This window comes from Arachis ipaensis, chromosome B4, assembly GCF_059453495.1.
Source record: "Arachis ipaensis isolate K30076 ecotype BB chromosome B4, ASM5945349v1, whole genome shotgun sequence".
Taxonomy (NCBI): Eukaryota; Viridiplantae; Streptophyta; class Magnoliopsida; order Fabales; family Fabaceae; genus Arachis; species Arachis ipaensis.
Genome location: NC_142439.1, coordinates 82,602,944 through 82,623,987, shown reverse-complemented (window position 1 = coordinate 82,623,987; position 21,044 = coordinate 82,602,944). Strand labels below are relative to the sequence as shown.

The 21,044-nt window shown below is 40.5% G+C and overlaps 2 non-coding genes across 2 annotated transcripts; both read left to right on the top strand.

Moving 5' to 3' along the window:
* Positions 1-12,040: 12,040 nt before the first annotated feature.
* Positions 12,041-12,147, top strand: LOC148568148 (small nucleolar RNA R71). Its single transcript, XR_015882262.1, has one exon. It is a non-coding gene; the product is annotated as a small nucleolar RNA R71 (small nucleolar RNA).
* Positions 12,148-20,606: 8,459 nt separating this feature from the next.
* LOC148568147 (small nucleolar RNA R71) lies at positions 20,607-20,714 on the top strand. Its single transcript, XR_015882132.1, has one exon. It is a non-coding gene; the product is annotated as a small nucleolar RNA R71 (small nucleolar RNA).
* Positions 20,715-21,044: the final 330 nt, after the last annotated feature.

Here is a 21,044-nt window from a genome sequence, read left to right as displayed (position 1 = left end):
TCTTTGCTTCGCAAACGTTAGTGGCGTTCACTTTTTCTACTAACGTTCACAGCTGCCTCCTTTCTTCCACGTTAATTCCCACGTTAGTGGCACTAACGTGGATACTAATGTGGGTGTTCTTGGCTTCACAAACGTTAGTGGCGTTCACTTTTTCTACTAACGTTGGAGTTTCCCTTTCCTTCCACGTTAGTTCCCATGTTAATGTAACTAACGTGGAAACTAACGTGGGTCTTCTTGCCCTTCGCTAACGTTAGTGGTGTTTACTTTTACCACTAACGTTCCATGCTCTCCTTCTTTAGAGTTAATGCCATTAACTTTCTCACTAACGTTGGGGCTTCTCTTTTCTTCCATGTTAATGGTCACATTAGTGGCACTAACGTAGCCACTAACGTGGCTCTTTTCTGCTTCTTGTTACCTGAAATCCATCAAACAAAGTGCATCAAAGTCTTGCTCTTAATCATGGGATCATGCATTATCCATTTTATCATTCAATTCATGCATAATTCTCATAAAATCATTCAAAATTCACAATGTTTGCTTGAATCATGGTATGAATGCATTTTCAACCAAATACTTTCTTATTTCCTAAGAAAATGCATGAAACCAACCAAAAGCATACAAAAAATGGCTAGTAAAACTAGCCAAGATGCCCTGGCATCACAACACCAAACTTAAATCTTGCTTGTCCCCAAGCAAGAAAAGAACTATGCACAAAGAATTCTCTTAATTGGAATGTATTGAAGAATTGCTTATGATGCCTTAGTGGGTGAAGTGAATAAGTGACAATGGGGTGAACTCTAATTTGTATGCTTATGCAAGGATTCCAGTGCTCATTAGTCCTTACATTTTGGAAGTCTTAGATCTTAGGACTTTCATTCAAATGATATTATGTAAGTCTCTTTATAGATTGTCACCTTGAAGCAGCACTTATTTTCTAGCATTTTTCTTTCTTTTTGGAATTTGGCCTCGATTCTAGGTGTCATGTATCAAAGCGGCTTTTTAAGATAAGCTTTCAATCAATACTCCCAAACCAGTTGGTCTAAGGTATTAGGTGTTGAAGCACCCCTTAGGATTTACTTGCTCAAGCCTCTCTCTTTGATACAAATCCACCACAAGCATTTAACTAGGACAATAACTCTTTGAGTTCTTGTTTCTTTCTTTTTCTTCCTAGTAATTGATGCTCAGAGCCTTGGGCTTATTCTTTGTTTTTCTTTTTCTTTTGTTTTCTTTTGTTACTGCTTTTTGGATCAATAGATGTTTGAGAAATTCCATAATACTTCTCTAAACTTCATTTCCTGTCTATGAGCTCCCATGCAAGTTTTCACAAACATGCAACCTCAATACACAATCATACAATCAGAACCTCCACTCCTCTTAATCTTTTGCTTGCCCCAAGATTTATAAAATTCTTCAACATTTTCCTTTCAAAAGAATGATTTCTTTGTTGCATTCTTAAAGATATTGGGTGCAAGTAAAATTCAAGATGATAATCATGATATCATAGCAACATGTTACAAATTAAATATCAAATTATGCTTATTCACAAGGAGTAATCACAGATGCATACAAAGAAAAATAGAAGACAATCATGCAATTAAAGTACTGGAAATAAGTAAGAGAAAAAGGAACTTTATCACCTTGTAGTTCATCTTCATTGTTGTTGTCCTTTTCCTCATATTCTTCCCTTTTCCATACCAAACTTAAAATGATTGCTTATTCTCAAGCAACAAGTAAAACAGTGGTGATGGAGTTTATGATGGATCATGAATGTCTTAGAATGAAGTGTGAGTATGCATGTGTTTCAGCAAGCAAGATCAAGGATCACAATAAAGGCACAAGAGATACAAACAGAGACATTTTGATTGCATTAATAAGTGGTGTGCTTGGTACCTTGCATGAAAGATAAGTGTCAACACCAAACTTAGTGTGACACTCTCAATTTAGAATGTTGCAAGTACCCAATGAAGATTGAAAATCAAATTGTTGCATGGCAACACCAAACTTAGAATGCAATCATATGTCAAATTATTGAAAGTAAACTAATCAAGGAAAGAAAATGTTACCTACGGTTGGGTTGCCTCCCAACAAGCGCTCTTTTAGTGTTATTAGCTTGACATGTTGTTCATGAATTTCTTCCTCTTCTTCCAGTTTGTTAAGAGGAATGACCTCAAGAGGAAAGAGGAGCCAGTTAATGCCCCTTGTTTTGAGTGCCTCTCCCCAGCAAGCTCTTTTTTGTTGTTAGATTGAGTAAACTTGCTTGTTGGGGTAGGGGTGGGATGGCTTTTGGTTGACCTTTTCTTCTTCATGGATATTGTCCTTCTTTTCTTGGTCACCATCCTCTTTTTAGTGTTCATGTTGATTGCCTTCACCACCTTGATTTCAGTACTTGGGTGTTGTATGATGGTTGGAGCATCCTCTTCATCAAGAGCTTCTTGAATTGGTGGTTCAATGAACTCATCCTTTATGCAACTCTCTGTTTTATTGGAGTAGTGTGGACTCCCTTGATTGACTTCCTCCCTTTCTTCTGCATGATGTTGCATTGAGCCTTTTGGGAGTGAGTTTGCATGTTCCTTTGTCACCCTTAGTAGCCTCTGTGGGTATGGAGCTTTGGCTTATATACTCACACAACCTCCTCCTTCTTCATATGAATCTCACTTGGTATGACTGCCTCTTTTTCTTGTTCTTCTGATTCCTCTCTTGTTCTTGACCTTTGAATGAACTCCTCTATTTCTGGAGAGAGTGAAGTGGTCTCTCTTTGTGATCTCAGCTCTTCAATGAATTGTTCTTCAGAATAGAGTTGTGCATTCTGTCTCAATTTTTCTTCATGGTCTCTTTTTGCTATTTTCTCCTCTTCGTTTGTCTTTATCATTTCTTCAAGGAGGAGTTCTATCCTAGCGAGTCTCTCTTCTTCTCTACTTTTTTTGAGTTCTTCAATGATAAGTTCCATCCTAGCAAGTCTATTTAAAGGAGGTTGGGTAGGTTGTAATGGTTGGTCGGGGTTGGCTTGTGAATGGAATTGGTTGTTTTGTGGTTGTGTGTTCTGAAAGTGGTATGACTCTTGTGGGTAGTGGATTGAGTTTTGTGGATGGTGAAATGAATTGTATAGATTTGGGACAGAATTTTGTGCTGAGGTATACTCAAGTGATGAAAAATTTAGGCATGTAAAACTTGGAGGTGAGGTTGGATAATTGAGAGGTGATGGCTCTTGATGAATGGGGTATGAATGAGTGAAATATCTTTGATTTTGATCTTCCCAGCCACAACTTGAGTAGTGATCAATTTCACCAAAATATGGACCATTTTGTGACTTTGAAAAGTACCCCATTTCATGTTCTTGATACTCCCACCCACCAAGAGCATAGTAAAGTGAATCATTCTGTGGTGATGGAGAGTTTTCCATGAAATTTGATTGACTAAAATATGATGGATGCTCCTTTCTTTCCTGCAAAAAGCTCTGTCTCAAATAATAATCACCAAAAGAAATTGGAATCTCCAATGTAATAAATGAGGGATTCTTAGTGAGGCAAAATCACAAACAGTTAGTTAGCAAAAGAAAATTAGAAGCAAAAGCAAATAAAGACAAAAGAAAAGTGTCTAATCTAGTAAATCAATCAACCGGTAGTTTGTTAATCACGATTAATCCCCGGCAACGGTGCTATAAACTTGATGCACGGAAACTTGTCTCTCAACAAATTTCCTTTCGGCAAGTATACCGAATTGTCGTCAACTAAAAACTCACAATAGAGTGAGGTCGAATCCCACAGAGATTGATTGGTCAAGCAACTTTAATCAGAGGAATGTTCTAATTGAGATACACAGAAATTAAGTTGATATTTACAGAATCATAAATGGCGGGAAAGTAAATAACAGAAAGTGTAAAAGCTGGAAATAAAGAGCAAAATGTAAATGGCGGAAAGTAAATTGCAAAATCTTAAATGGGGATTTGGGGAAATGAACATAAACATAAATGGCAAAAAGTAAAAAGAATGGGTAAGATCAGAAGTGAGGGATTCATTGGGCTCAGGAGATGTTGTATTCTCCGGATCAAGTTCATTCTCATCTCTTCCTCAATCAATGCATTCATTGATCTCCTTGGCAATCTTAAGTGATTGGATTCCAATTCCTTGGCAACCCAATCTCTCAAATCTTGATCAATAGCCAATTCCTTGGTCTAATTTCTCATGAGAAGAGATGAAGTATGGTCACTGATTATACCACATGTATTCCCAAATCAAAGTGTTGGTAGGATTATATGTCACCGTATCCATCCAAACCCCAATTTGGTCCAACATGAGAAAGCATTTATAGCATGATCTCTTCATTCCTCTTCCAAGGTCCGAAGAGATCCAAGTATGAATAGCTTCTTTTCCAAGATAACTACCCAATAGGATGAAGATTGAAAGCTTTCTAGTAAAATCAAGAGAAAAGAAAGAAGAAGAAGAATGAAAACAATTATTGGTCCATCAAATTACAATAGAGCTCCCTAACCCAATGAAAGGGGTTTAGTTGTTCATGGCTCTGGAAATGGAAAGCATAAATGAAAAGTCCATTTCCGAAAAAAAAATTAGAAGTTGCAGAGAAAGTAAAATATACAGAGTGTAGTCCTCTCAAATCCAAAAGCTCCTTTACTAGTTCAAAACTACTCCTATATATACTACTCTTCTGATCTTCTAGTTGGCTTCTTCAAGTCTTGGATATGGGCCTTTGGATCTTTAGTTGAAGCAGTTACAATCTTCAGTGGGCTCAGCTCTGCTTGCAGAGAAAGTGTGAGTTAGGCATGGACGTTAGTTAGGACGTTAGTGGTGTTAACGTTTAGTGAAAGTGTGGGTTTGAGAACGTCAGTGACGATCACCTTTTTCACTAACGTTCCAAGCCAAAATTGATTCACGTTAACTTCAACGTTAGTGGCACTAACGTGACCACTAACGTTGCCTCTTGGTCCTTCGCAAACGTTATTGGGATTCACCTTTTCCAATAACGTTGCTCATTGCCCCTTTCCCTACGTTAGAGTTCACGTTAGTATAGCTAATGTGAACTTTAACGTGGACTTGCCTATTCTTCGAGAGCGTTTGTGACACTTACCTTTGTCACTAACGCTCCAAATGCCCCTCCTTCCCACGTTAGAGTGCACGTAAATTAGATTAACGTGACCACTAACATGGTGGTTATTGCCATCTCCAACGTTAGTGACAAAGGTGAGTGTCACTAACGTTGGTCCATCAATTCCTCTTCCTCTTCCATGTGGGAAATGGGGAAGATGAACATAAAAGTAGATGGCAGAAAGTAAAGAGAATGGATAAGATCAGAAATGGGAGATTCATTGCGCTCAGGAGATGTTGTATTCTCCGGATCAAGTTCATTCTTATCTCTTCCTCAATCAATGCATTCATTGATCTCCTTGGCAATCTTAAGTGATTGGATTCCAATTCCTTGGCAACCCAATCTCTCAAATCTTGATCAATAGCCAATTCCTTGGTCTAATAGCTCATGAGAAGAGATGAAGTATGGTCACTGATTTTACCACATGTATTCCCAAATCAAAGTATTGGTAGCATTATATGTCACCATATCCATCCAAACCCCAATTTGGTCCAACATGAGAAAGCATTTATAGCATGATCTCTTCATTCTTCTTCCAAGGTCCGAAGAGATCCAAGTATGAATAGCTTCTTTTCCAAGATAACTACCCAATAGGATGAAGATTGAATGCTTTCTAGTAAAATCAAGAGAAAAAAAGGAAGAAGAATAATGAAAACTATTATTGATCCATCAAATTACAACAGACCTCCCTAACCCAATGAAAGAGATTTAGTTGTTCATAGCTCTGGGAATGGAAAGCGTAAGTGTAAAGTACATTATGAAAACTAAAACTAGAAGTTGCAGAGAAAGTAAAGTATACAGAGTGTAGTTCTCCAAAATGCCAAAAAGCTCCCTCTACTAGTTCAAAACTACTCCTATATATACTACTCTTCTGATCTTCTGGTTGGCTCTTCAAGTCTTGGATATGGGCCTTTGGATCTTAAGTTGAAGCAGTTGCAGTCTTCAGTGGGCTCAGCTTTGCTTGCAGAGAAAACGTGAGTTAGGCATGGACGTTAGTTAGGATGTTAGTGGTTTTAACGTTAGGTGAAAATATGGGTTCGAGAATGTTAGTGACGATCACCTTTTTCACTAACGTTCCTAACCCAAGATGGTCCACGTTAATTTCAACATTAGTGGCACTAACGTGACCACTAACATTGCCTCTTGGTCCTTCGCAAACGTTATTGGCATTCACCTTTTCCAATAACGTTTGCTTGTTGCCTTTCCTTCCTATGTTAGAGTCCACGTTAGTGTAGCTAACGTGACCCTTAACGTGGGCATGCCTCATCTTCGAGAGCATTAGTGATACTTACCTTTGTCAGTAACACTCCAAACGCCCCTTCTCACGTTAGTGCCTCACGTTAATTGTATTAACGTGGTGGTGATTGCCATCTCCAACGTTAGTGACAAAGGTGAGTGTCACTAACGTTGGCTTATCATTTCTTTCCTCCATGCTAGCTTCCATGTTAATGTAGTTAACGTGGCAACTAACGTGGCTAATAGTGGCTTGGTCCAACGTTAGTGACAAAGGTGAGTGTCACTAACGTTGGCACTTCTTTGTTCTTTCCATGTTAGAGTTCACGTTAATGTAATTAACGTGACTCTTAACGTGGCTAAGTGTTCTCCTTTTTCCAATGTTAGTGGTATTCACTTTTACCACTAATGTTGGAGCTTTACTTCTCTTCCACGTTAGCTTCCACGTTAATGTAGTTAACATGGCAACTAACATGGGCTATGATGGCTCACGAAGGCATTATTGGCGATCACCTTTCACATTAACGTTGCAAGCTAGCTCCCATTCCACGTTAATGGTCACGTTAGTTAGACTAACGTGGCTATTAACGTGGCATCTTCCTTGCTTCCTTTATCCTGAAATCAAGCAAGTAAAGTACATCAAAGCTAGGTTCTAACTCATGAGATCATGCATCATCTACTTTATCATTCAATTCATGCATAATTCTCATAAAATCATATAAATTTCATAATGTTTGCTTGAATCAAGATGTAAGTGATTATCCACCCAAAACTTGCTTATTAACTAGAAAATACATGAAACTACCCTAAAACAGTAAAGAAAAGGTCAGTGAAATTGGCCAAAATGCCCTGGCATCACAACACCAAACTTAAAACTTGCTTGTCCCTAAGCAAGTACTGAAACATGAGAATGATGAATGAAATGCCAAGAGAAATGAGTTATTATTGTGGAAGTCATGTCCTTGGTTTTATGGGGTTTCATGCATAGCAACTTAGGTTCATTCCTTCACTGGCTTTCAGACCTTTATCATGCCCTAGAATACTCACTTGATTGCATCCTATGAGACTTTTATTTATTGATCCCCTTATCTTTTCAAGGTCTAATTGTGTTCTTAGACTAGGTGCTTTGTGAGAGGGCGACTCTTTAAGATAAGCTTTCAGTCAGCACTCCCGAACCAGTTGGTCCAAGGTGCTGGGTGTTAAGACACCCCTAAGGACTTACTCCCTCAAGTCTCTTTCCCCCATACATACACACCACAGGCACATGGTTTGTTATTTTCTTACTTGAGACCTTGGTGTCTAGCACCTCTTTGGGTTACTAAGTGTTCTGTAGCAAAGGTTACTCTTGATAGTGGACTTTCAGCTGATAATCCCGGGTTTGTTAACCCAAGTTACCAAGTGATAAGGCACCCCTGAGAGCTTATTCATCCAAGTAGATCCTTTACACAGGAACACCACAGACACATGACTCAAGATTCAACCCTTGGTGCCTAGCCTTATTTTTTACTTTTTTTTTCTTTTATTTCTCAACTTTCATTTTTCTTTCCCTTTTTCTTATTAGGATCTTGTTATTTAGCTAGTCTCATGGGGTGTGTTTCAAGCATATGATTCAGGACAGATAGTTGCCTTCCTACCTTGTTGGTGAACCAACTTAGCTAAGTAATTACTACACCACAAGCTTAAGAACTTACTCCACAATATGAACCTCACTCTGGTCTTTCATAATATTTCTTTTTATTTGACTTAGAGGACAAGCATACAAGTAGGCAAGTTGAAAATGCATCAGGTATTAGACTAGCAAGCATAGACCTAAGCAATGCAAACTTAAAGGCAGAATTGAAAATCCTAAACTACCATGGAAACATGTTCTATTTCATACATGATTTTCCTTATTTAAAACTTGAAAAAGATAGGACAATGAGGGAACTCCACCACCTTTTACTCATGGGGTTGCTCACACTCTCCCTCTTGTTTGCCCTCCTTGTGTCCACTTGTATTTCCTTGTATCCGTGCTAGTATGGCCTTTTTCCACTCTTCAAGTGCGTTTCTTACTAATTCATGACTCTTTTCTACCCTCTCTCTTTCTTCTCGCGCTAATTCATCTTTCACTTCGTCATATCTTGTGATTCCCGGATGCAATATAGGCAGTTGTCCAACTAAGTATCCGAGTCTGGCTTGAGTGTTCACATGATGTCCAGTCTCGTTCATGTAAACTCCTTCTGAGAACGCATTGTATTCGTCGAAGAGTTCTGCCTGTTCTAATTGTTTCCGATGCATTTCATGTATGTGTGCACCTTGATGTGCTTGGATGTTGATTAGCTTTTGGATGGCTTCTTGTTGTTGATCCTGCCTTTATTCAAACCTGTGGAAGGATTTACCCGCTTGTTTCCCTTGTTCTAGTTGCTGCTCCATTATTTGCCTCTACCACTCCCCCTGTTGATTCATCCATCTAGAGAGTGATTCTTCTTGACGGTTCATCAACTGTAATTGAAGCTCTTTCTGTGCCCCTTGATTTTCCAAGTATTGTCTAGATAAGCCATCAATGGCTTCCTGTAGTTGGTGCATGTCCAGAGGGGCTTGCTCCTCTATGTTTTGTCCTTCTACCACTTGCTGGGCTGCCCTCTTTCTTGGCTTTCGTTGAGGTAGGGGAGATGCAACAGCATGCATCCGTCGAACAGTAATTGGGATGCCCACTTTTATCCACTCGGGGTTTTCATCCTCGAACACCACCCCAGCCCTGTCACACAAATGGAAAATAGTGCTGGGGTAGCCTAACCTTCCTCCAGAATCACTTTTCTCAGCCATCTTTCTAATGCCCTGGGCTATCAGTTCATGAACCTTGATCTCTTCTCCTTTAAGTATACGTTGCACCATTGTTGCTCTCTTAAGATTCACCTCTGAGTTGTTCCCGGCAGGGAGGATGGATCTCCTTACAATTTCAAACCACCCATTTGCTTCAAGAGTGAGGTCCCCTCTCTTGATGAACTTGGGCTTCCCCTGAGGGTCTCGTACCTAATCAGCCCCTTGTACGCAAATATCTTGCACAATCTGGTCATGATCGGGACTGCTATCTATTCTGGAGTGATAGCTTTCTTCTGCAAATGGTATGGTTCGTAGCTTTAACACCATCATGATGCTCATGGGACTGAAATCCATGGTTACCCCTCTCACGAAGCTTATATAGGAGTCATCTGCCTTATCATACCTGACTGCATTTGCATAAAACGCTCTTACAAGAGTTGCGTTTACTTTTATGACTAGATCAATAAGGAGCTCCCATCTTCTCTTTTCCACCTTCTCTGTGATTTCGGGGCACTCAATTTTTTTGACTTGAAAGCCTATCTCATATATGATCTCCTTATCAACCATCCACCCGAATTGCAGTGCATGGTGAAAGGTTCTAAACTTCTTCTCATCGAAAGGGCGTTGCTCCATAGGCTCCTTTTCCTTTTGCCTTTTGGAGCTTGATGATGCCATGAGTAAGAATTGATATGTGAAGGTGGGAAGTGTGTCTTTGATGGGGTAAGGGGAGTTAGGTTCCGAGACTGGGAAGTGTAAAGAATGGGTATTGGAATGTGAAAGGGAGTATGGAATAAGAACCACTTATATAGGGAAGTGGTGAGTGAATGAAAGGTGTGGATTGATGGAGTGGGTGTATGATGAACGGATCGGGTTTAGCATGGGATGAGCACAAGGATCATCAACTTTATGATGGGGTTGGTTCGATTTCCAAGCGTGTCATTCTTTCAATGTTGCATGACAACATTTCCCAATGCATTCCCCTTGAAGACACGTGTATAGTCCTCTCCTTTTGTGGTGGCCGAACCCTCCTCCTTCAATTGTCCCATCAATTCTCCTACAAAACAAAAGGGATGTGATTAATGAAATTGTGGAAAGTGGCGGCAGAATTTAAAAAAAATTCGGATAACTACTTTTTAAAGTTTTTGTTTCTATCTTACTAAGTGCTATTCATGAATGCAAACCAACTGACCTTTTAATTGTTCATGTATGCAACATTGGTGACACCAAACTTAGTTTGTGTCCATGTGGTGTACAAAGTTTTGTTCAAGGCTCTAAGAGTAACATGATATGAATTGCATTTATGCTCTTCTTAGTATGCCTTGAACACCAAACTTGTTCTTCACTATGTGCTGCATAAAAGGATTCATTCAAGTATATCTCAAAGTTGATTTGGAATTCATGAACCTTGCATTATTAACTACTTCAAAGAATATAAAACATGGGTTGCCTCCCATGAAGCGTTAGCGTCACTAGCTTGACGTTCTAACTTTGTCAGGGTGGTTGGTAATGCTACAAATCTTCCCCCCTCGCAGTAAATTTATCTCCATTGGCTTCATTAAGAATCTCCACATGTTCTAAGGAGAGAATTCTGTTGATGGTGAAAACTTTAGGTAGCTCAGATGGGATGGTGGGGAGATGAGGTGGGATTACTGGGAAATAAGCTGAGATCACTTTATCCCCTGGAGACAAGTCCTCTGTAGGGATCTTCTTGTTCCTCCATCTCCTTGGTGCCTTCTTCTTTGTTCCTTTTGATGTTGCCCTACTCTTTGCGGCCTCATTTTCCAAGGAAATTTTGTTGCTGGTCTCATATAACTCTGGTGGTTTAGGTTCCTCCTGGTTTTCCTTTAGCTGTGACAACTACTGACTGTCTTGTTCATCAACCAAAGGGATTCCCAGGTGTACAGCTTGTGCTTCAATGCTTGTTTCTTCCATTAGTGCTTTGTCGTACTCTCCCCTTGGTTCCTTATTTTCCTGGTCTGCTTCTTGTGAGGGTTTGAAGACATTGAATGCGAGTTGTTCGTCATGTATCCTTAGTATTAGCTCTCCTCGCTCCACGTCTATGAGCGCTCTGGCTGTAGCTAGGAATGGTCTTCCCAATATGATTGGGTGAAGGTGACTCTCTTCCATTTCCAATATGACAAAGTCTGTGGGAAGGAAGTAGTTCCCAACCTTCACCAACACATTTTCAACCACTCCTACTGCTTGTTTTTGAGTTTTGTCAGCCAGCCTGATGACTACGTCTGTGGGAATTAGCTCATTGATCTGCAGCTTCTTCATAAGGGATAAAGGCATTAAGTTGATGCTTGCTCCCAGGTCACAGAGTCCTCTATCAAACATTGTTTCTCCTATGGCACAGGGGATGTGAAAGCTCCCTGGATCCTTCCTTTTTGTAGGCAACTCTGGTTGAATAAGAGCACTACATTCCTTATTCATCACTATTGTTTGCCCTCCTTTGAGTGAGCTTTTCCTGGTCAGCAGCTCTTTCATATACTTAATGTATGAGGGCATTTGTTTGAGAGCCTTGATGAATGGTATATTTACATGGAGAGATGCAAACATATCAAGGAACTTTGAGTATATTCTTTTTTCTACGCCACCCTTGAGTCTTTGGTGAAAAGGTGCATAGAGTTTCAGCATCTCCTTCTGTGTAAGATCAGCCAGCTGCTTGGTGATCATCTTGTTTTGGGCCAGCAGTGCATCCACGTTGTTTAGCTCCATCACTCCTCTAGTGTTGCCTCTTTTAGAAGCATAGAAGTAGTCATTCTCAGCTACAGTCTCAATGACATCTATGGCTTCTTCAATGGTCTTCTTCTTGTTCAGAGATCCCCCAGATGAGTGGTCTACTGCCTTCTTTGATTCATAAGAAAGACCTTCATAGAAAATGTGTAACTGCACCCATTCATTGAACATATCTGGCGGGCATCTTCTTGTCAAGTCCTTAAACCTCTCCCATACTTCATAGAGAGTTTCACCATCTTGTTGCCTGAAGGTTTGTACCTCAGCTCTCAACCTGTTGATTCTTTGAGGAGGATAGAATCTCGCCAAGAATTTGTTTACCACATCTTCCCAGGTTGTTAAACTCTCTTTCAGGAAGGATTTCAGCCATTTAGATGCTTTGTCCTTGAGTGAGAAGGGAAACAGAAGTAGTCTATAGGTGTCACGATGAACACCATTAGACTTCACAGAATCGCATATCCTCAGGAATGTAGTGAGATGTTGATTGGGATCTTCTTGGACACTTCCTCCGAATGAACAGTTATTCTGAACAAGGGTGATGAGCTGTGGCTTTAGTTCAAAATTATTGGCATGTATGGTTGGCTTTTGGATGCTACTTCCATAGTTTCCTGGGTTTGGATTTATGTAGGATCCCAGAACTCTTCTCTCTTACCCAGCATGATGTGCTGGACCTTCTCTGCCATGGTTGTGAGCCTTTTCTTCATGATGGTTCTCCATATTCTCATCCATGTCTGGTTCAAAGTACTCTTCCTCTTCCTCAGCACCAACAACTCTCTTTCCTCTTGCTTCCCTCTTTAATCTAAGGAAGGTCCTCTCAGGTTCAGAATCAAAAGAAGTTGAAGCCCCACTTCTTCTACCTGTCATACAACCAACAAGGCCAAAGCAAAAGGGAGATGGAGAGTATTCTTGTTAAAAATGTTGTTAGTGTGAGTGATGCAATATATCAAACAGTTAGTGGGTTAGTGAACTGAATTGTAATAAATAAGAGAACACCACAAACGGGTAGGGGTAACGGGAAGAAAATAAATGAAACTGAAGGTGAATCAATTAAATAGAAATTAAATCAAACAAAAGAAAAATGCTCAATCTAGTTATCCACCAATTTAATCATTGTTGATACAAAATCACTCCCCGGCAATGGCGCCATAAACTTGATGCATGGAAACTTGTCTCTCAATGGATTTCCTTTCGGCAAGTATACCGAATTGTCGTCAAGTAAAAACTCACAATAGAGTGAGGTCGAATCCCACAGGGATTGATTGGTCAAGCAACTTTAGTTGGAGGAATGTTCTAGTTGAGCTAAGCAGAATTTGATTGGAGAGTTACAAGAATTTAATTGGCGGGAAAGTAAATGGCAGAAAGTTTAATTACCGAAAATAAAGAACTGAATGTAAATAACAGAAAGTAAATTGCAGAATCTTAAATGGGGAATGGGGAAGATGAATATAAAAGTAGATGGCAGAAAGTAAAGAGAATGGGTAAGATCAGAAATGGGGGATTCATTGGGCTCAGGAGATGTTGTATTCTCCGGATCAAGTTCATTCTCATCTCTTCCTCAATCAATGGATTCATTGATCTCCTTGGCAATCTTAAGTGATTGGATTCCAATTCTTTGGCAACCCAATCTCTCAAATCTTGATCAATAGCCAATTCCTTGGTCTAATTGCTCATGAGAAGAGATGAAGTATGGTCACTGATTATACCACATGTATTCCCAAATTAAAGTACTGGTAGGATTATATGTCACCATATCGATCCAAACCCCAATTTGGTCCAACATGAGAAAGCATTTCTAGCATGATCTCTTCATTCCTCTTCCAAGGTTCGAAGAGATCCAAGTATGAATAGCTTCTTTTCCAAGATAACTACCCAATAGGATGAAGATTGAAAGCTTTCTTGTAAAATCAAGAGAAAAGAAAGAAGAAGAATAATGAAAACTATTATTGATCCATCAAATTACAACAGACCTCTGGTTCACGAAATTGTGGTGTCCAGGCTCGAACAATCCCTGGCAACGTGAGCAACTTGGTACGCGTAATCGTGATTACACTTTAATGATGTAAAATTCATGGCTCTTTCTTTCCCTGGCAGTGGTGCCAAGAACATGGTGCCAATACCATGGTTCACAACTTCGATACAACTAACCAGCAAGTGCACTGGGTCGTCCAAGTAATACCTTACGTGAGTAAGGGTCGAATCCCACGGAGATTGTTGGTATGAAGCAAGCTATGGTCACCTTGTAAATCTCAGTCAGGCAGATATAAAGTGATAATGGTGTTTTCGAATATTATATAATAAAATAGGGATAGAGATACTTATGTAATTCATTGGTAGAAATTTCAGATAAGCGAATGGAGATGCTTTTCGTTCCTCTGAACCTCTGCTTTCCTGGTATCTTTATCCAATCAGTCTTACTCCTTTCCATGGCTGGCTTTATGTGATACATCACCACTGTTAATGGCTACTTTCGGTCATCTCTCGGGAAAATGATCCAATGCCCTGCACGGCACGGCTATTCATCTGTCACGGCACGGCACGGCTAATCGTCTGGAGGCATCACCCTTGCCAATGGCTTAATCTTATCCTCTCAGTGAATAAAATGCTCACGCACCCTGTCACGGCACGGCTATTCATCTGTTGGTTCTCGATCATGCTGGAATAGGATTTACTATCCTTTTGCGTCTGTCACTAATGCCCTGCAATCGCGAGTTAGGAGCTCGTCACAGTCATTCAATCATTGAATCCTACTCGGAATACCACAGACAAGGTTTAGACTTTCCGGATTCTCTTGAATGCCGCCATCATTCTAGCTTATGCCACGAAGATTCTGGTTAGGAGATCTAAGAGATACTCATTCTAGCTTATTTCATGTAGAACGGAAGTGTTTGTCAGACACGTGTTCATAGGGGAGAATGGTGATGAACATCACACATAATCATCACCTTCATCACGTTCTTGGGTGCGAATGGATATCTTAGAAGCGAAATAAGATGAATTGAATAGAAAACAGTAGTACTTTGCATTAATATTTGAGGAACAGCAGAGCTCCACACCTTAATCTATGGAGTGTAGAAACTCTACCGTTAAAAATACAAAAGTGAAGGTCCAGGCATGGCCGAGATGGCCAGCCCCCAAAACGTGATCACAGGATCAAAATACAATCCAGGATCCAGGATGCCAAATACAATAGTAAAAGGTCCTATTTATAATAAACTAGCTACTAGGGTTTACATGAGTAAGTAATTGATGCATAAATCCACTTTCGGGGCCCACTTGGTGTGTGCTTGGGCTGGGCTTTGATTGTTACACGTGTAGAGGTCCTCCTTGGAGTTGAACGCCAGCTTTTGTGCCAGTTTGGGCGTTCAACTCTGGTTTTGGCTCCTTTTCTGGCACTGGACGCCAGATTTGGGTAGAAAGCTGGCGTTGAACGCCATTTTACGTCGTCTATTCTTGGCCAAAGTATAGACTATTATATATTTCTGGAAAGCCCTGGATGTCTACTTTCCAACGCAATTGGAAGCGCGCCATTTCGAGTTCTGTAGCTCCAGAAAATCCACTTTGAGTGCAGGGAGGTCAGAATCCGACAGCATCAGCAGTCCTTCTTCAACCTCTGAATCTGATTTTTGCTCAAGTCCCTCAATTTCAGCCAGAAAATACCTGAAATCATAGAAAAACACACAACTCATAGTAAAGTCTAGAAATATGAATTTAACATAAAAACTAATGAAAACATCCCTAAAAGTAACTAGATCCTACTAAAAACATACTAAAAACAATGCCAAAAAGCGTATAAATTATCCGCTCATCACAACACCAAACTTAAATTGTTGCTTGTCCCCAAGCAACTGAAAATTAAATAGGATAAAAAGAAGAGAATATACTATAAATTCCAAACTATCAATGAAACATAGCTTCAATCATATGAGCGGGACTTATAGCTTTTTGCCTCTTGAATAGTTTTGGCATCTCACTCTATCCATTGAGGTTCAGAATGATTTGCATCTATAGGAACTCAGAGTTCAGATAGTGTTATTGATTCTCCTAGTTCAGTATGATGATTCTTGAACACAGCTATTTTATGAGTCTTGGCCGTGGCCCTAAGCACTTTGTTTTCCAGTATTACCACCGGATACATAAATGCCACAGACACATAACTGGGTGAACCTTTTCAGATTGTGACTCAGCTTTGCTAAAGTCCCCAATTAGAGGTGTCCAGGGTTCTTAAGCACACTCTTTTTTTTTGCTTTGGACCTTGACTTTAACCGCTCAGTCTCAAGTTTTCACTTGACACCTACACGCCACAAGCACATGGTTAGGGACAGCTTGGTTTAGCCGCTTAGGCCAGGATTTTATTCCTTTAGGCCCTCCTATCCACTGATGCTCAAAGCCTTGGGATCCATTTTATTTGCCCTTGCCTTTTGGTTTTAAGGGTTTTTGGCTTTTTGCTCTTGCCTCTTGGTTTTAAGAGCTTTTGGCTTTTTCTGCTTGCTTTTTTTTTTCTTTCTATTTTTTTTTCACCTGTTTTTTTCTTTTTTTTTTTTTGCAAGCTTTGTTCTTTGCTGCTTTTTCTTGCTTCAAGAATCATTTTTATGATTTTTCAGATTATCAAATAACATGTCTCCTAGTCATCATTCTTTCAAGAGCCAACATATTTAACATTCTTAAACAACAACTTCAAAAGACATATGCACTGTTCAAGTATACATTCAGAAAACAAGAAGCATTGTCACCACATCAATATAATTAAGCTAAGTTCAAGGATAAATTCGAAACTCATGTACTCCTTGTTCTTTTGAATTAAAACATTTTTCATTTAAGAGAGGTGATGGATTCATAGGACATTCATAACTTTAAGACAAATTTACTAACTACTAATGATCATGTAATGAAGACACAAACATAGATAAGCACATAACATAGAAAACGAAAAATAGAAGAAATAAGAACAAGGAATGAATCCACCTTAGTGATGGTGGCGTTTCCTTCTTGAGGAACCAATGATGTCCTTGAGCTCTTTTATGTCTCTTCCTTGTCTTTGTTGCTCCTCCCTCATTGCTTTTTGATCTTCTCTTATTTCATGGAGCATGATGGAGTGCTCTTGATGTTCCACCCTTAGTTGTCCCATATTGGAACTCAATTCTCCTAGGGAGGTGTTGATCTGCTCCCAATAATTTTGTGGAGGAAAGTGCATTAGAGGCATCTCAGGGATCTCATGGAAATGAGCTTCTTGCGCCTCTTGAGCTCCATTACTGGGCTCTCTTGCTTGCTCCATCTTATTCTTAGTGATGGGCTTGTCCTCTTTAATGAGGATATCTCCCTCTATGTCAATCCCAGCTGAATTGCATAGGTGGCAAATGAGGTGGGGAAAGGCTAACCTTGCCATAGTGGAAGACTTGTCAGCCACCTTGTAGAGTTCTTGAGGTATAATCTCATGAACTTTCACCTCTTCTCCAATCATGATGCTATGGATCATGATGGCCCGGTCTATAGTAACTTCAGACCGGTTGCTAGTGGGAATGATTGAGCATTGAATGAACTCCAACCATCCTCTAGCTACAGGCTTGAGGTCCAATCTTCTTAGTTGAACCGGCTTGCCTTTGGAGTCAACCTTCCATTGAGCTCCTTCTACACATATGTCCATAAGGACTTGGTCCAACCTTTGATTAAAGTTGACCCTTCTAGTGTAGGGGCGTTCATCTCCGTGCATCATGGGCAAGTTAAACGCCAACCTCACATTCTCTGGACTAAAATCTAAGTATTTCCCCCGAACCATTGTAACATAGTTCTTTGGATCCGGGTTCTTACTTTGATCATGGTTCTTGGTGATCCATGCATTGGCATAGAACTCTTGAACCATTAGGATGCCGACTTGTTGGATGGGATTTGTTAGAACTTCCCAACCTCTTCTTTGAATTTCATGTCGGATCTCTGGATACTCATTTCTTTTGAGTTTGAAAGGGACCTCGGGGATCACCTTCTTCTTGGCCACAACATCATAGAAGTGGTCTTGATGGGCTTTGGAGATGAACCTTTCCATCTCCCATGACTCGGATGTGGAAGCTTTTGTCTTCCCTTTCCCCTTTCTAGAGGATTCTCCGGTCTTAGGTGCCATCAATGGTAATGGAAAAACAAAAAGCTTATGCTTTTACCACACCAAACTTAGAATATTGCTCGCCCTCGAGCAATAAACAAAAGAATAGAAAAAGAAGAAGAAGAAGAAATATGGAGAGGGAGAGGGAGATGTGGTTTCGGCCAAGAGGGGTGTTGAAGGGTGTGTTGTGTGAATTTGATGAAGAATGGAGGGCTTTATATAGGGAAGGGAGGGGGGGAAGGTTTCGGCCATATGGGTGGGTATGGGTGGGAAATTGGTTTTGAATTTTTGAAGGTAGGTGGAGTTTATGAGGTAGGTTTATGGGGAAGAGTGGGTGGATGTGAGTGGTGAAGAGGTGATGGGGAAGAGAGATTGAGGTGATTGGTGAAGGGTTTTTTGGGGAAGAGTGTTTATGGGGTTGTGTGAAAGAGAGTGGTGAGAAGAAGTGAGTGGAGGTAGGTGGGGATCCTGTGGGGTCCACAGATCCTGAGTGGATCCTGTGGGGTCCATAGATCCTGAGGTGTTCAAGGATTTACATCCCTGCACCCATTAGGCATGTAAAAATGCCTTTGTACACAACTCTGGGCGTTCAGCGCCAGGTTGGTGGCCATTTTGGGCGTTCAGCGCCCATTTGTGTGCCATTTCTGGCGTTGAACGCCAGAACCATGCCTGTTCTGGCGTTCAGCACCCAGAAGCTGCCCATTTTGGGCGTTCAGCGCCAGCACCATGCTCTGTTCTAGCGCTGAACGCCAGACAGATGCTCCTCCAAGGTGTGATTTTTCTTCTGCTGTTTTTGATTCTGTTTTCAATTTTTATATTTAATTTGTGACTCCACATGATCATGAACCTACAAAGACATATAACTAAGAAAAATATAGTTAGATAAATAAAAATTGGGTTGCCTCCCAACAAGCACTTCTTTAATGTCAATAGCTTGACAGTGGGCTTTCATGGAGCCTCACAGATGTGCAGAGCTTTGTTGAGACTCTCCAACACCAAACTTAGAGTTTGGATATGGGAGTTCAACACCAAACTTAGAGTTTGGTTGTGGCCTCCCAACACAAAACTTAGAGTTTGACTGTGGGGGCTCTGGTTGACTCTGCTTTGAGAGAAGCTTTTTCTGCTTCCTCTCCATGGTTGCAGAGGGAGATCCTTGAGTTTTGAACACAAGGGAGTTCTCATTCCATTGAAGGACTATTTCACCTCTGTCAACATCAATCACAGCTCTTGCTGTGGCCAGGAAAGGTCTTCCTAGGATGATGGATTCATCCTCTTCCTTTCCAGTATCCAGGACTATGAAATCAGCAGGGATGTAAAGGCCTTCAACCTTTACTAACACGTCCTCTACTTGTCCATAAGCCTGTTTTCTTGAACTGTCTGCCATCTCTAATGAGATTTTAGCAGCTTGCACCCCATAGATTCCCAATTTCTCTATTACAGAGAGGGGCATGAGGTTTATTCCTGAACCAAGGTCACACAGAGCCTTAAAGATCATGGTGCCTATGGTACAGGGTATTATGAACTTTCCAGGATCCTGTCTCTTCTGAGGCAATGTCAGTTGATCCAGATCACTTAGTTCATTGATGAACAAGGGAGGTTCAACTTCCCAAGCATCAATGCCAAATAATTTGGCATTCAGCTTCATGATTGCACCAAGAAACTTGGCAGTTTGCTCTTCAGTAACATCCCCATTTTCTTCAGAAGAGGAGTACTCATCGGAGCTCATGAAGGGCATAAGGAGATTCAATGGAATCTCTATGGTCTCTAGATGAGTCTCAGATTCCTTTGGTTCCTCAGAAGGAAGCTCCTTATTGGTCACTGGACGTCCCAGGAGGTCTTCCTCCTTGGGATTCACGTCCTCCTCTCCCTCATTGGGTTCGGCCATTTTGCTTATGTCAATGGCCTTGCACTCTCCTTTTGGATTCTCTTCTGTATTGCTTGGGAGAGTACTGGGAGGGATTTCAGTGATCCTTTTACTCAGCTGGCCCACTTGTGCTTCCAAATTTCTAATGGAAGACCTTGTTTCATTCATGAAACTTACAGTGGCCTTAGATAGATCAGAGACTAAGTTTGTTAAATTAGAAGTATTTTGTTCAGAGTTCTCTGTCTGTTGCTGAGTGGATGATGGAAAAGGTTTATTATTGTTAAACCTGTTTCTTCCACCATTATTAAAGCCTTGTTGAGGCTTTTGATCCTTCCATGAGAAATTTGGATGATTTCTCCATGATGAGTTATAGGTGTTTCCATAAGGTTCACCTAAGTAATTCACCTTTGCTATTGCAGGGTTCTCAGGATCATAAGCTTCTTCTTCATAAGAAGCCTCTTGAGTACTGTTGGATGCAGCTTGCATTCCATGCAAACTCTGAGAGATCATATTGACTTGCTGAGTCAATATTTTATTCTGAGCCAATATGGCATTCAGAGTATCAACTTCAAGAACTCCCTTCTTCATAGGCGTCCCATTACTTACAGGATTCCTTTCAGAAGTGTACATGAACTAGTTATTAGCAATCATGTCAATGAGTTCTTGAGCTTCTGCAGGCGTTTTCTTTAGGTGAATGGATCCACCTGCAGAAGTGTCCAGTGACATCTTTGATAGCTCAGACAGACCATCATAGAATATATCCAGGATGGTCCATTCTGAAAGCATGTCAGAAGGACACTTTTTGGTCAACTGTTTGTATCTTTCCCAAGCTTCATAGAGGGATTCACCTTCTTTTTGTCTGAAGGTTTGAACATCAGCTCTAAGCTTGCTCATCTTTTGAGGAGGAAAGTACTTGGCTAAGAAAGCCGTGACCAGCTTATCCCAAGAGTTCAGGCTGTCTTTGGGTTGAGAATCCAACCATAATCTAGCTCTGTCTTTTACAGCAAAAGGGAAAAGCATGAGCCTGTAGACTTCAGGATCTACTCCATTAGTCTTAACAGTATCACATATCTGCAAGAATTCAGTTAAGAACTGAAAAGGATCTTCAAATGGAAGTCCATGAAACTTGCAGTTCTGCTGCATCAGAGAAACTAATTGAGGTTTCAGCTCAAAGTTGTTTACTCCAATGGCAGGAATGGAGATGTTTCTTCCATGTAA